This window comes from Castor canadensis, chromosome 6, assembly GCF_047511655.1.
Source record: "Castor canadensis chromosome 6, mCasCan1.hap1v2, whole genome shotgun sequence".
NCBI lineage: Eukaryota > Metazoa > Chordata > Mammalia > Rodentia > Castoridae > Castor > Castor canadensis.
This window is the reverse complement of record NC_133391.1, coordinates 99528954-99543362: the sequence shown is the minus strand read 5'-3', so window position 1 is coordinate 99543362 and position 14409 is coordinate 99528954. Positions and strand designations below refer to the sequence as shown.

The 14409-nt window shown below is 35.4% G+C and overlaps 2 protein-coding genes across 7 annotated transcripts in view; both read right to left on the bottom strand.

Moving 5' to 3' along the window:
• Arb2a (ARB2 cotranscriptional regulator A) overlaps positions 1-14409 on the bottom strand; it is a 430754-nt gene that overhangs the window by 115263 nt on the left and 301082 nt on the right. The window lies entirely within an intron of this gene.
• Positions 1-14409, bottom strand: part of Pou5f2 (POU domain class 5, transcription factor 2) — a 35281-nt gene extending 20872 nt beyond the window's left edge. The window contains exon 1 of the mRNA XM_074077089.1: positions 1-14409. This exon is cut by the window's left edge and continues 20872 nt beyond it. The gene's annotated coding sequence lies outside the window, so the exon portion shown is untranslated.

Below are 14409 nucleotides of genomic sequence, written 5' to 3'. Positions count from 1 at the left end.
CCTGAGCCAGACAGAAAAAGCAAGGCTGATCTTTATTGTTTTCTCTATTCTACAGGTGTCATAGTAAGTTAGCACTGACTAGGCATCAAGGTGTACAGACATTGCCACTTGGAAGGGCAGACATAGGGCCCCAAGAATCATATTATCAGTCAAGGAGCAAGACAAAAGGCAAAGGCAGGAGACAAGATTTAGAAACTTCTCACGGGGAAGTCCTTCTCTGGATATAAAAGTAAAGTTGGGAATCTAGGAAAACCCTGACAGTAAAGTATTGTAAGGAAAGATGTCTTCCATCTCATGTGAGAAAGTTAACACCATACATTACAACAAGTCAGTTCACTGAAAACTACCTTAAAATACATGGAAGTGATTAAACTGTCAATTCTTTGTGTAGATTTTTAGTACTGAACTGTATAAGGCAAAATGAGATATTACAGATAAGTTATAAAGTCAAAAAGTAACAAAGTAATATAATAAAGCATTAAAGTTGTTACAACATGGAAAAAGAGCTAATGAAATCAATGCAGTTAAAATAGGTTCATTTATTGCTGTATGGGATAATTTTCATAGTAGATAACCATAACAATGCTCTTCATAGAGAATAACAGGATAAGAACAGGGCTGAATGGTCAGCTATTTGTGAATAACACAACCCAAGATGCTTTAACTCCTACAAAATATGTTGAGAAAAGTTAGGATGTAGCAGTGCTGCCAACTATAATCTCCTTGATTTTCTTAACTTCAGATTAATAAAATGAAACTTTTTTGTTACTTCTTTTTGTTGTCATTCTTTTTATTAATTTTTAAAAAAAAGACCCTGTTGTGATGTAATTGCTGTTTACAAATAAATACTCATGACAAAACTATAAAACAACCACAGTCAGAGACAACAAAAAAATTTAGAGTACACAGACAAAAAGCCCTGCATTTTATTTTGTAGATTTGAGATATTCATGAGATTTGAGCTTCCTGTGCTATAAAAGAATATTAAGTATAAAACCCCTACAGCCCTCATCAGAAGCCTTAATGAGTTTTAACTATCTGTATAAGGCAAGAAGAGCAGTTGAGCTGAGTGGGGCTGAGTTGAAAGGCACTATGGTGATGAGTCAGGTATATTCATAGACAGAGATAAAGTTTCAAGGCTCTTGTTATGCTAAGCATGACTTAAACACACTTTTCAGCTGAGTTTGCCCTTGTTACAGAAGAAAAGCTTTAAGGATGTTCTGGCATTGATTACTCCAGTCAGGGTGTAGTCACTATCTTCTGCATTCAAGTTTTCACTCTGATTCCACTTTAGCTGGAGATGCACAACTAACAAAAAATTTCCCATTATACTGTACCACAAAACAAACCCAACAGAAATGACAGTTTATAACCGTGGAAACAGTAATTCAGGATGTGGTGTGGGCTCGAGAAGCAAATGAAAAGTGGAATAGAATTTTTATTGATACCGGATAACTCTTTTAGATACTATAAGAATTATTTTTAAAAGAGATTTTAAGTTAGCTGACTTTGGTGCTATTACTGTCAAAAGTTTGGGGCCTCTTTAAGAATTCATGAACTCAAGCAAGCCAAATAGTCACTCATGGCCTTTTTTTGAAAACTGAATTCTTATTTTAGGTAACATTAAATGCAGTAGTGACCATGGAAACTCAAAGGATAATACCAGACTGAAAAATATCAGCAAAAATTTACCTAAATCTGAAGGGTTAAAAACCTTTTTTGTGGGCTCAAGTGGTAGAGTGCCTGCCTAGCAAGCGTGAGGCCCTGAATTGAAACCCCACTACCACCAAAAAACCAAAACAAAACACTCTCCCTCCTTTTAAAAAGCACTTTAAACCTGAATAAAGCTTCAGTCAGAACCAGGCATGGCAGTTTCCTCCTAAAATCTCAGCACCTGGGAAACTGAGGCAGGAGGATGGTGAGTTTGAGGTCAGCCTACCACATAGTAAGATTCTGTCTTAAGAAAATAAAAACCAGAACTAATCAAACAAAAGGTGCCTTAGTCAGTTTATCAAACTGAAACTTCTTCCAAAGTAGCCTCATTTTGATTCCAGAGTTTTAAAGAAAACCAACCATGTTGTCAGCCTTTTTTTCTGGCTAGACTCATGCGCAAATCAAATGAACTGTCCAGAGCGCCCAGCAGACTGTCCTTCCCTTTATGTGTGTGCATAAAACATCAGCATATCTAAGATTCATCTTCTGAAGGCCTCAGAATTCTGGGAAACAATTATATGAAACCAACTGTGACTAGGAAACTAAAAGCAAGAATTTAGATTATTACTGTTTATTCAATGTTTTTGAATATTCAACTATATATCCATCTGGCTCAAGAAGTGCAAAAAGGTACCTAATAAAAATGTACAGCATTAAATTTTCTTTTATTAGCAATCAAGATATCATTGGCCAGTGTGAACTGGTTACCTTCCAGTTATAATTCTGTATTTTACTTATATAGTTTTCTATAATTTAAATTCAAGAAAGATATTGTTCTTTTATGATTGACAGAAATATAGATGAAACATAAGGCTGAAACCAATGAATTTAAAGAAGTTTCTCATAAGGATATGTTCTAGGGCAGATGTTATTTTGAAAGGAAGACAATGCATTAAAGAGCTATAGGCTTTTGGTGTTGAAGGAGAGTAAGGAAGAATAGAATATTAGCAGAAGGAAGAAGAATAAAAGAGAAAGGGTTTAGCATGGAGTTTAAGTAGAATACTTAGGAGAATAGAAAAATAAGGTATAATATTGAAAAACAGTAAAAGGAGTTTAAATATTGTACTTGTGTAGGAGATATATCAGAAGGCTCAGAGAGATCCTGTGACAAGACATGACTAGAATAAGGACAGAGATAACCTAAAAATACAAAGAGAGCAGGAGAGAAATAACAGAAAGTTTCTGAATTTTTGATCGTGAATACCAGTGAACAGTTTTTCTAAAACTACAGTACTTGAATTGCTGGAGAAAATAATTACTAACAATAACAACTTATAGGAAGTCCTTGCTTTGCATGGCAAGGGGGACTATAAAAATGAAACCATGCAAAGCAATCACAATAATTAAACAAGAAAAATCATGATTGCTCCATGACCTTTAAAATTTGTTGGTCAAGATGTTTAAAAAGTATCTTAATGTCAGCTAAAAAGGAGCAGTTGAAGTTAAAGTATATTGAACAATGCTTAACTACTTCTTGTCATATGACTTAAAATATCTTTTCTATGCCTGGGCAAAACCTTGATCCTTTTTTTTTTTGGCCATAAACATTTTTCAATTTCATTTCCATTGCTTCATTCCCGTACTGCACTTCCATTTTTGTGATCAAGTCTCTCTTTTGATCAACCATTTTTATAAAATAGGAGATACTGGTATGTGTAAAGTGAAAACAGGTATTATGTGACCAATCCAGTGAATGATTTTGTAAGAAGTGATATGATTGCCATTGATCATATGTGCCTCTGTTATTTATATTAGATTGTGGACTGAACGGCTACTGGAAAAGTTTATAGTTAACGCAGTTACTCACAGGTAATATATTGTGGTAAATGAAATTTGAACTGTGCTTTTTAGGGGGAATGGACTGGTTTTGTTTAATTAAACTAGTAACCAAGAGTTCTGTATGAATTTCTTCATTTAATTTTCAGCATAACCCAATGACATGGTAGTAGTATTGCTTCATTTTATATAAATTTCCCACAGTCATGATGAATCCAAAGCTCTTCTTAATAAATGCTGACTTATTATTACTTAAAGAGCTTGAAATGACAAGTAATGTATCTTTGGAATGTGTATCTAGAATAAACGCAGACTTATAGTAGTATTGAAAGGAAGGTAGATGTGTTCAGAAGAAGCACTAATTCTTAGATGCACCAAAATACTATTTAATGAGGAGAGTATTCGTGAATTACTTTTGGATTCCAAAAGCATTCATAAGCAGTAACTCCTCCCCACAGCAATCCCATTATCTAGTTCAAGGAGCAAAGAGAATCTTTATGAAAAGCATAATATTTCCTTTTAAGAGACTGTAGACTCCTGAAAGGCAAGAGTCATATCTTATGTCTAACACTCTGTGTAGCCCTAGACTCTTAAACTAGTAGCTAGTACATATTAGGTGCTCAATAAATCTTTGTAGAATTAAAGAATATTTAATTAAAGAATATTTACTTAATATTAAACATTAATATTTACAGTTGGTTTCTTACCTCAAGAGAACCAAAAATTAACTCAAATTTGGGATAAGACATTAGAACTAGGCTCTAGCTTTAGAGGAAACAAATTAAGACTATTAATTAGTAATTACATGGTAAGTGAAATTTGGATTTTCTATAATTCAAATTTTGCTGCTGATGTTGATTTTATAAACTTGACACTTTTTTAACAAGTTACTTCTACAGTATTTTGGAAAGTAAGAAATATGTAGTCCAACTGAATTCTGTCAAGGATTGTGCCATGTGGTTATCTAAAACATCTATAAAATAGCTGAATATGGACTTCTTAATTTATTGGTAAAACATGATGATTAGCTAGGGTGAGTTACAGATGGCTGAAGGAGGTATTAGCAGACATTATAGACAAAAGTACTAGTATAAAGTCTTAAAGAACATATAGACAATATCACCTATCAGTTAAATCAATTTTTTACAAATATAAACTTAAGTCATTGATAAAGCAAGTTATCTCTCAAAATAAATGGAACTATTTTCCTTTTGAAAAGGACTGTATTTTAAGAAATATGATGAAACAAAAATTTAAATTACACTCCCGCTTTCAGCATGCTGATACCAACTCAGGATGTCTTAGGATTTTATAAATAGAAAATATTTGCACTATATAATGCCTAATGTTTACTTTGAATTTTAGTACCAAAGAGTATGCATTTTAGATGTTCTGAATCAGCCCTAGAAAGCAATGGTGTTTTTGGAAGAAATGTGTTTTGGGAGTCTTTTTTTCCAGCACACAGATTTATCACTGGTAATTTGCTATCAGTCTGTCTGTCATAGGACAGTCAGAGAAGACAGAAGTATACATGGGGTCAGAAAGGGAACGTGTGGTGAGAATAGACAGATCTTGGGGATTGAGGGGAGCACACAGACCAGTCAAAGAGAAGTCAAAGGTAAGTGGACTCAGGTAAACTACACAGGGTAGGGAAGGGAAACAGAGACATGCGGACTGGAGGAGCTGTGATTCCATGGGCTGGCAGGACAATGAGTCTCTAGATGGGAGAGAATGGAAGCCAGGGCTGATTTATTTTTCTGATAATTATGAATTTAGCATTAAGAGCTATAAGATATTGCTATGGGTACAGTAAAAATAATAGCTTTTTCCATATTAACTCATAACTGACTTTCAAGAACAAATACAACTCATATTATTCAGTTATTTATCCAAAGCATTCCAAAAATAATAGTCTTCATTTTTTTAATCTTTAAAGTGAAGAGCTAGTTCAGTAAAAGGAGAGTTGCCACCTTTACTGCCAAATTCTTCGAAGGATTTTTCACAAATTGGTTCAGAAAGCTGTAAAAAACATGGTGGCTATTTTTAATTTTTTTTAAGCGAGATTTCTGGAGTGAGACTACTTATATGCACTGTGATTACTAAGAAACTAAAAAGAGTCAAAATCATAGGGTAATACTGGACCTGAGTAAGTATATATAATCTGGGCAAATGTTAGTGACATACATAGATGAAGGCTTTATATTTTGCTAGGTTATCTTAAATGAGTCTCTAGTCAATTATTTTCCCAGAGTTCTGGATTCTGGCTATTTATAATGAATGATTCACTAAAGACACAGGATTCTTGGTGGTCAACTTTTAGTATACTCATCCCTTATATTAACTAATAATTATAAAGTAGCACAGTACAATGAATAGGATAACTAACCGATAAATACAAGCTACAAGACCAACAACACAGTAATGAATTAAAAACTGCCAGAAAAGTGCTATTTAGTTAATGAAAGCATCACTTAACAGATTAAAATATATCTTTTGAATGGAAAGAGGAACACTACAATTCTTAGTAGCACATGCAGTCAAAAGTGCCACACTATCATGCTTTGAAGTTTCAGATCTGTTTGCAAGGCAAAATATAGATTTTCAATTACCTAATTAACTTGAGCTGTGCCTAAAACATATTAGACAAGTCAACTTGTCTACACATTCTGAATGACACCACATGCCAGAGACAATTACTGTTAAGTTTTTTCATTGCTATCTTTATAAGGAAGTGACTATTTATTAACAAAGAAGTGATATAACTCCATAGTATCATTTCATAAGGAGGTATTTTTAGCAATAAAGTGAAGTGAATATTTAGGAAATAGTAAGTTAAGTCAGTACAAACAGTGAAGCTGGACGATATAAGCAAAGAAAAATTAGAGTTACATCAACAGGTTGTCTACAATTCAAACTCACCTAGTAATTGCTAACATTCCACTTCATGTGCTAGTGAGGAAATGTGGCTTGGCAGTCAGGTACATGTTACAAACAGCACCCCCCCACACATCCAAATCAAGAAAGGCCCATCTAAATCTAGTAGTTTTTTAAGTTTTAATTCTTAATCCATAAGACATCTATCTATCTACTATGTTTGTATTTTTTTCTTTTCCCTTATCTTCTTTTTTACATTATAACATTAATTTTCCAATCTTAGGTGCCCAAGTTTATATCACATGTTATAAAGTCTAAGACAGGGCTGGGATGTAGCTCAGTGGTACAGTGCTTGCCTAGCATGCATGAGGCCCTGGGTTCGATCCCAGCACCAAAAAAGAAAAGACAAAAAAAAAAAAAAAAAAAAAACCTCTCCCCTAAAGTCTAAAATATGGTAGGATCAACAATGTGATAGAATCAAGTTCACCTGTCTAAGACGTGGTAAAAGCAAGGAATAATGTGATAGATACAAGTTCACCTGTCTAAGACATGGTAGGAGCAAGGAATAATGTGATAGATATAAGTTCTTGCAGAAATACACTAAAAGGCATCAGACATCTATCCAGATAACAAAATTAGTGAACCTAAATTAAGGTCTTTCCTTAACAGCAAGTAGAGAGTGACACTATAAGGCAGGGCTTTCCATCCTGTGTGCCTTGTACAACATGGTCACAGACATGTCAAGGTCCTCACTCTTCAGGTCAGACAGGAGGTATCTGGAGTAGGAGGATCTTGGAGTAGCATGACCATCTCCTCCCCTCTGGATGTCACTAACTTTGTGAACCCAGAATGCTATATAAGTGCTATACTTTTCTATATGAGCCACTTCAGGAAGAGTGGATTAACCTGAATAAATTTTCTGATAACCATTCTTTATGGCTGCCATGAATCTCAGAGAACTGCTAAAGTGAGACTGAGGAGAAGGTCACAGTTTCAAAGACCCAGAAAAGAGACAGCTGGGAGAGAATAAGGGTGTTAATTTCAGAGCTGAGTAGGTACCCTGAAGACTAAGACAAGGATCTCTTTGTCAGGGGATGTGGGGTAGATCAGGACCAGAAGAATACACTAATAATGTCATCTTCTCAGTGAGGACTCTGGCCACCTACCTGAAAGTTTATATCCTCTCCTCCACACACACACAGACTTCAAATCTTCTCTTTCTGGCTAATACTGTCTCTTTCCACTATCTAACACATGATATAGTTTTCTTATCTGTCTTGTTCATTGTCTGTTTTCCCTACTAGAATATAAACTTTAAGTCAGACTTTTACCTGTTGGAATTCACTGCTATATTCCTAGCAACTGGAGCACGTCTTACATATGTCTTATAGTGGCTGAATAAATGAATGAGCACCCAGAGAGGCCTGAGGGAACATTCAGAGGGGGCTGAAGATACACCAGCACTTACCCAAATGTAGTCCCAGGTAGAACCAGTTTCGCAAAGAGCATCCTGTCAGTCATGTGCCAGTCAAAGCAAGCTATGCTCAGACTTGTAAGAAGTCTATACAACAAGAGAAGTCTATACAAGATCTATAATCTTGTCTGTTTTCAAACATTTCTAGTTTACTTTCCTTTCACCTTGTGGGGAATGCCTGCTCATACACAGTCAAGAATTATATTAACTGTCTTTGGGAAGCAGCACACCACACAAGATCATTTCTAATTTCATCTCTACTGCTACCCTGCTCAATGTCTCTCTCAACTTTATTGCTTCTACATTTCTATGTCTTCTAAACATGTTTTATTTAGCTACTCCTTTTCCTTTTGATTTATTTACCATATCATCTATCTTTCTGAGGGTTGATTTCTGAGTAATATTTTGTGAACCTTGTCAGTGCCACAGAAAACATAAATAAATTATTTGTCATTTATATATAGAGGTAGAGACAGGAAAATGGAAGGTAGAATCTTTCTATTAATGACTTTTTACTCCTACTGGATTAAAACAATCAAAAATTGTTAAAAAATAAATGATAAACTTCTAAATTCTAAAACACCTAATGAGAACAGATTGTATTATATTATATTTTTATAGTATTTTCTTTCTGATGAAAAATATCTCTTTAGAAACCACCAAAATTTTCCACATAACATTTCTATACAATTAGTGAGGCAGATATTTGCTATTGCCATTTTAGAATATAGACTATGTGTAGATCAATAAGCCACAGATTCAAGACTTCTCAAATATCTATCCGTCAGCCTGTTATAATAACAGAGGTCTGACTTCATGTATCAGTCAGCCTTAGATAAGGTCCAATACTGCCAACATTCAAGTGTTATAACTGCTTTAAAAAATAAAAGTAAAAACAATATGATTGTACTGAAAGCAATTACTAGTGATACTTTTAAATTAAAAAATTACTTTATCTGCTTTTAATTACTTATACAAAGGTAAATATCACTCAAAAATGAATCTATAGCCAGATGCTGGTGGCTCATGTGCATAATCCTACTACTCAGGAGGCAGAAATCAGGAATTATCATGGTTCAAAGCCATCCCTGGGCAAATAGTTCAGAGACCCTATCTAAAAAAAAAAAAAAAAACACATTACAAAAAAGGGCTGGTGGAGTGGCTCAAGGTCTAGACCCTGAGTTCAAACCTCAGTACCCATAAAAAATATGAACCTATTATGAATAACACTCCTATTTTTCCTATAAGAGGTACATTTAGTTAATGAAAAAACAATATTAAATGAGTATGTATTTTTGCAGGTAATCTCACCACTACCATTTGCAACTTTCAGTCAAAGATAAAAGTATAGTTTAAAAAAAACTTTAATTTAATAAGCTTGAAAAAAAGACTTCATTAAGTTGAATGTATGTCCTAATTATTTGTTACTAGTTTGTGATCAGTACACTTGTTGAAATCTTCAAATAATATTAACATTTCAAATTATACGTAACAAGATTACTGATCAGAGAAATTTGGGTGTTTCAAAGGTACTTCAACAACATTTTTATTTCCATTTGAATTTCCTGCCATTACTTCAATTGCTATCCCTTAATTAAACAGGTCATAAAACAATTTCACCAGCTCTCACCCTTAATTATTTTCCCTTTAGCTCCCTCATCTATGGTAATATTTTCATTGTCCTAGTTATTTATGGAATTTATTGTTGCCTTCTCCCTTTCCACACCCAGTCTATTTATCATGAAGGAGTGCGGATTCTTTCTGAGCGTATTCTTACATCCTCTGCATTCCCGGCACTAGAACTCTAAACTCATGCCATCAACCCCATACACATGATTTTTCATCAGAGCCTGCTGAGCCTACTGCCTCAGCTTCCTGGTCCTTTCTTTTATGCATTTATTTACCAAACACTCTTTGCTTGGCAGATTTTAAGGACTCTTTGAGGGAATTTACTGATTTTAGTTGTAAAACCATGTAGTTTTTATAAGTAAAGTGTGGATAGTGCTGGAGGTGTTGGCTCTAACTCTGCTTTCATTTGATGCAACCTCATGTTGATGGCAGCTTCAAAAGGAATACCTACTAATAGAAGGTATAATTCCTTTTTTTTTAACATTGAGGGGAAAAAAAAGTCATGATGCATTCTCATTCACTTCTTTGTCCTGAGTTTCCAAAACAGTGCCTGGAGCTTTCTGTGTGCTCAATAAATATTTGAGGTCTAGATTGAAATGTACTAAACAGTATATACAAAATGCTTCTCTCCCTCTCTCCCTCCTTTCCCTCTCACCCTGTCCTTTTCTTTTTCCCTCCCTGTCCCTTCTCTCTCCCTCTCTCTCTTTGGAGATTATGGCATTTCACTATGTAGTCTAGAAAAATGCTGGGATTATAAGCATGGACCACCTTACTTGACATAAAATCTCCTTTTGACATAGGACAAATTTGTTAGAACCCAAATCCACAGGGATAAGGTTCCACAGAGTAATAAGTTCTATCTTAAGAAAATAACTGGGCAGAGAAAAGCTGAATAAATAAGATGACCTAATTAATGTAAGGTCAAGTGAGTATGAGTGAGCATGATACAGAAGAAAATATCTTCTTTTTTATAAATTGTCAGCAAATTCTGGCCAGGGAGTAGGGGAGCAAAGGTAGGAATGAATTGTCTTCAATAAGCTATCATCCTTTTGGAAAAAGTCTGAAACTTGTAAGGCTAAGATGAGCCTTACAATGCTTTAGTCTCAAAAAAGGGTAAAGGTTGTTTTTACTTAGGGTGGAGTGACCACTACAGGTGAAGTTTAGTTACCTACTGCTGTGGAACAAATCACCCCTGAACTTGGCAGATTAAAGCAATATGCATTTATCATCTCGCAGTTTTTGTGGGTCAGAAATGTGAACACAGCTTAGCTGGGTGACTCTGTCTTAATTTCTCACTAGGCTATACTCAAAGAGTTGGCTGGGGATGCAGTTATCTCGTGGCTCAAGTTGGGGAGAATCCTCTTCCAAGGTCACTCACATAGCTGTTGGCAGACTTCAATTTCTCACTGGCTTTTGGCCACAGCCACCAGTTCCTTGCCATGCCAACCTCTCTATAGAGCAGCTAAAAACACGGCAGCTGGTTTCAATCAGAGTGAATAGGCAAGAGGACAAGAGGGAGCCCGAGGTCTGCCAACATTCACAGGTCTTACCATGTTCCCCCATTATCCCTAAGCAGCAGGCTTGACAGAATGGTGGAATGACCTTTTGAAGATTTGGTTATGATGCCTGCTAGGTGACAACACCTTATGGAGCTGGTACAATGTCTTCCATGGTATGGAATTTGCTCAAAATCAGCATTTGATATAGAGAGCCTAAGCAGATATACAGATGTATTTATGCTTGATTTTGGAATAAAGCGACAGAAGTGGGACTAGGTTCTCTTACTATTACCCTTAGTAATCTAGTAGTAAACTTGTTGCTTCTTATTGTCATGACTTTAGACTCTGCTGGTCTAAAAGGTCTTGCGTCCATGAGAAGAAATGTTTCACTGGGTGACACAGTAACAGCTCCATAGAAATAGAAGTTGAGATGGCCATCTTGTAAAGTTGGACTCCTTATGCTATTGAATCAACAGGAAATGGAGGATGCTACTATGTTGGATACCGATTTTCAAGGGAAAACTGAATTGATATTACCTAGTGGGGTTAAGAAGACTAATCTATAATGCAGAAAATTCTCTAGTGTGGCTGCTAGTACTTCTTTTAATTATAGTCAAAAGGACACAACCAACAACCTAATTCAGGCAGGACTGCGAATGGACCAAACCCTTTAGAAATGAAGGTGTGGATCATTTCATTAGGCAAGAATCAAAACCAGTAAAGGTTCTTGCTAAGAACCTTAGGGTTCATTGAATGGATAGTGGAAGAAGACAGTCATAAATATCAGCTAGAACAACATGACTAGTTGCAAAAATGCAGAGTGCAATTATTTCTTCTTTATTTTGATATGGATATATGTAGTTTTTGTTGCCTCTCTTACTCTTTCATTATCTAATATAAGATGTATCAATAGTAATTTCATCTTCTGGTATTTAAATTATAGGATACTAAAGGTGGGAAGAATAAATATCAGGCAAGAATAAAAGGACTTCCTCTTCTGGGGAAAGGGTTAGTGTGATTTTAACTGTACTTGGAAGAGTTGTATCATGTTAGGTCAAACCATGACTTTAGTAATGTCTTTAATTGAAAATTAAGTATGTTTTAAGGAGATATAGCTGAGTGCCAAATTGGTAAAGGGTGGGCTGTGGTAGATTTTTAGTCTGTAAGTTTGGCTAGGTTGAACTATATTTTCCAGAATCCTTTTTCCTCTACATTTCTAGTTAGAACAGTATACAAGAGAGCCGTGTGTGTGTGTGTGTGTGTGTGTGTGTGTGTGTGTGTGTGTGTGTGTTTGTGAGAACTTGAAGGCTTAAAGTGAAGCACCAGCTATTTCTAGCACACACATGTTGTCACTTATCTGCTGGCTCATCTTGTGGTGTGAGGCAATAGCTACTGCTTCTCCTCTACCTTCCCCTGTATTCTCCTTCAGAGCTCTGACTTCTGGAGCAGCTATGTGTGTCTTTAGGTCCCTGACAAAGGGAATGGGCTCCTACCAGACACCTGTACCACCAAAGACAAAGGCAATAAGAAGTTGCATGGGTTTAAGTCCATTCCAATCTTCATGGACTCCAGCTCTTATATGTTCTAGCTCATTTTTACACTCTGCCATTTAACATCTAACTTCCCTCACTAACTGTCTTCTCTGTGGACTCAAGTTCCATCATCAAATGTCAAGTCAACATCCTTACAGAGACTGTTTAACCAGCTCTGGTCAAATATTGCCAACAAATCCCTTCCTCTATACTAGTGCAATGAAGTCTGTCTTCATTATTTGTAGATTCTAGATTTCGAATTTATTTACCCACTAAATTTATCTATAATTCCCAAATCAATATTCATGACACACTTGCAGTATAGACATGTACACATTTGGAGTGGCAAAAAATTTGAGTCACCATTCCTACGTAAGATTCCACAAGGCCACATTCTGCCTTCTTGTTTCAGCTTTCATATTGTAAACAAGTCCCTTTTCATAGACTATTTAGTGACAAATTTTCCATATTTTCGTTGGTGATTTCACTGTTTCAAACAACCCCCAAATGTAAGTCATAAGGTGTTCTTAAGTTGAAGAAGGCTGTGGCACACCTTAAGAAGGAAAATATGTATATTCGATGAGTTCTGTTCAGGCATAAATTACAGTGCTGTTGGTCATGAGTACAATCTTAATGAATCAACAATATGTATTAAATAAGGTGTCATTAAACAGAAACACATATAAAACAAGGAGTTTATATTGACTAGTTGACAAAAACTTGACTGGAGGCTGGCAGGAACCTAACCAAATATTTCTCCTGTTGGCAATGATACAGTATTTGTTAATTCAGTGTTCTCAGTGATTTCACTGACTCTAACTACCTTAAATAATGAAAACTGGTTATATGTATACTAACCTACATATGTATATATGCTATTGAAAACATATCTTCTAGTTGTTCTTTTCTGATTGAACCCTGACTGACAGACCTATAAAGCTTAGCTATAATAATAGGAAAGTTCAGTTGAACTTTATGTGTTAATGATAGTGATATTTAGTTATAACAATAGTTCATTACCCTAGAATTTAAACTATTCTCCAAATTATTTCCTTCAAATATGTAAACATGTGTGCAACTCTGATTACTTAGCTATCACCTATGATTGATACATAGAGTAGTTTATGTTTCCAACTTCTATTCATTCCCTTGTTCTCATTGCCAGAGCAAGCCCATTGCTGTTACCAGTTATAACCAGATATCATTACTCACTTTGTGCTGTCATTCAAAATGGATGAGAGCTGAGAAAGCCAAAATAAGAAAGTAACAACAAATGTCACTCTCTCCTTACCTATAGACTCAAGAACAAACCTGTGGGCTGGAAACCAATGCTATCCTTACTCTTTCCAGAGTGCAACTGCTTCTAGAGGTGCTTACCAGTCTTGTTTTGGTCTTCTATGAACATCTTTGGATCCATGTCAGCCCCACTCCTTGCATTGCTCTGTTTCTTTGGTCTAGAACTCCATTTTGCATGTTTTCTCACAATCCAAATTCTATCTACACTTTAAATCTTTTCATGAGAAACATTTTTTCTCCCAAAGCCTCTAGTCCCTAAAATACCCTCGATTACCTAACATATCATGGGGTTGGTGCTCAATTTGAGACAAATAGCTTGTGAAAAATTCGATCTGGCTACTCATCCTTTGACTTTTAGATATAGTCTTCCAAAGCTCCAACAGCAACTGTCTAAGTTACTCTTGAATGGTTTCAGCTATTCATCTTACTGAGTTTGGTGGTAAGTAATTTAAGCACTTAACAAATTCGGATAGTGGATCAGACTCACCCTTTATATTACTGATAATTCATTCAATAATTTAAGGCAGAACAATATGCTCAATTCACAAAACAGAATTCTACACTTCATTGACATGTTTTTCACTTAAAAAAAAACTCCACACATCTCTCATCAAAC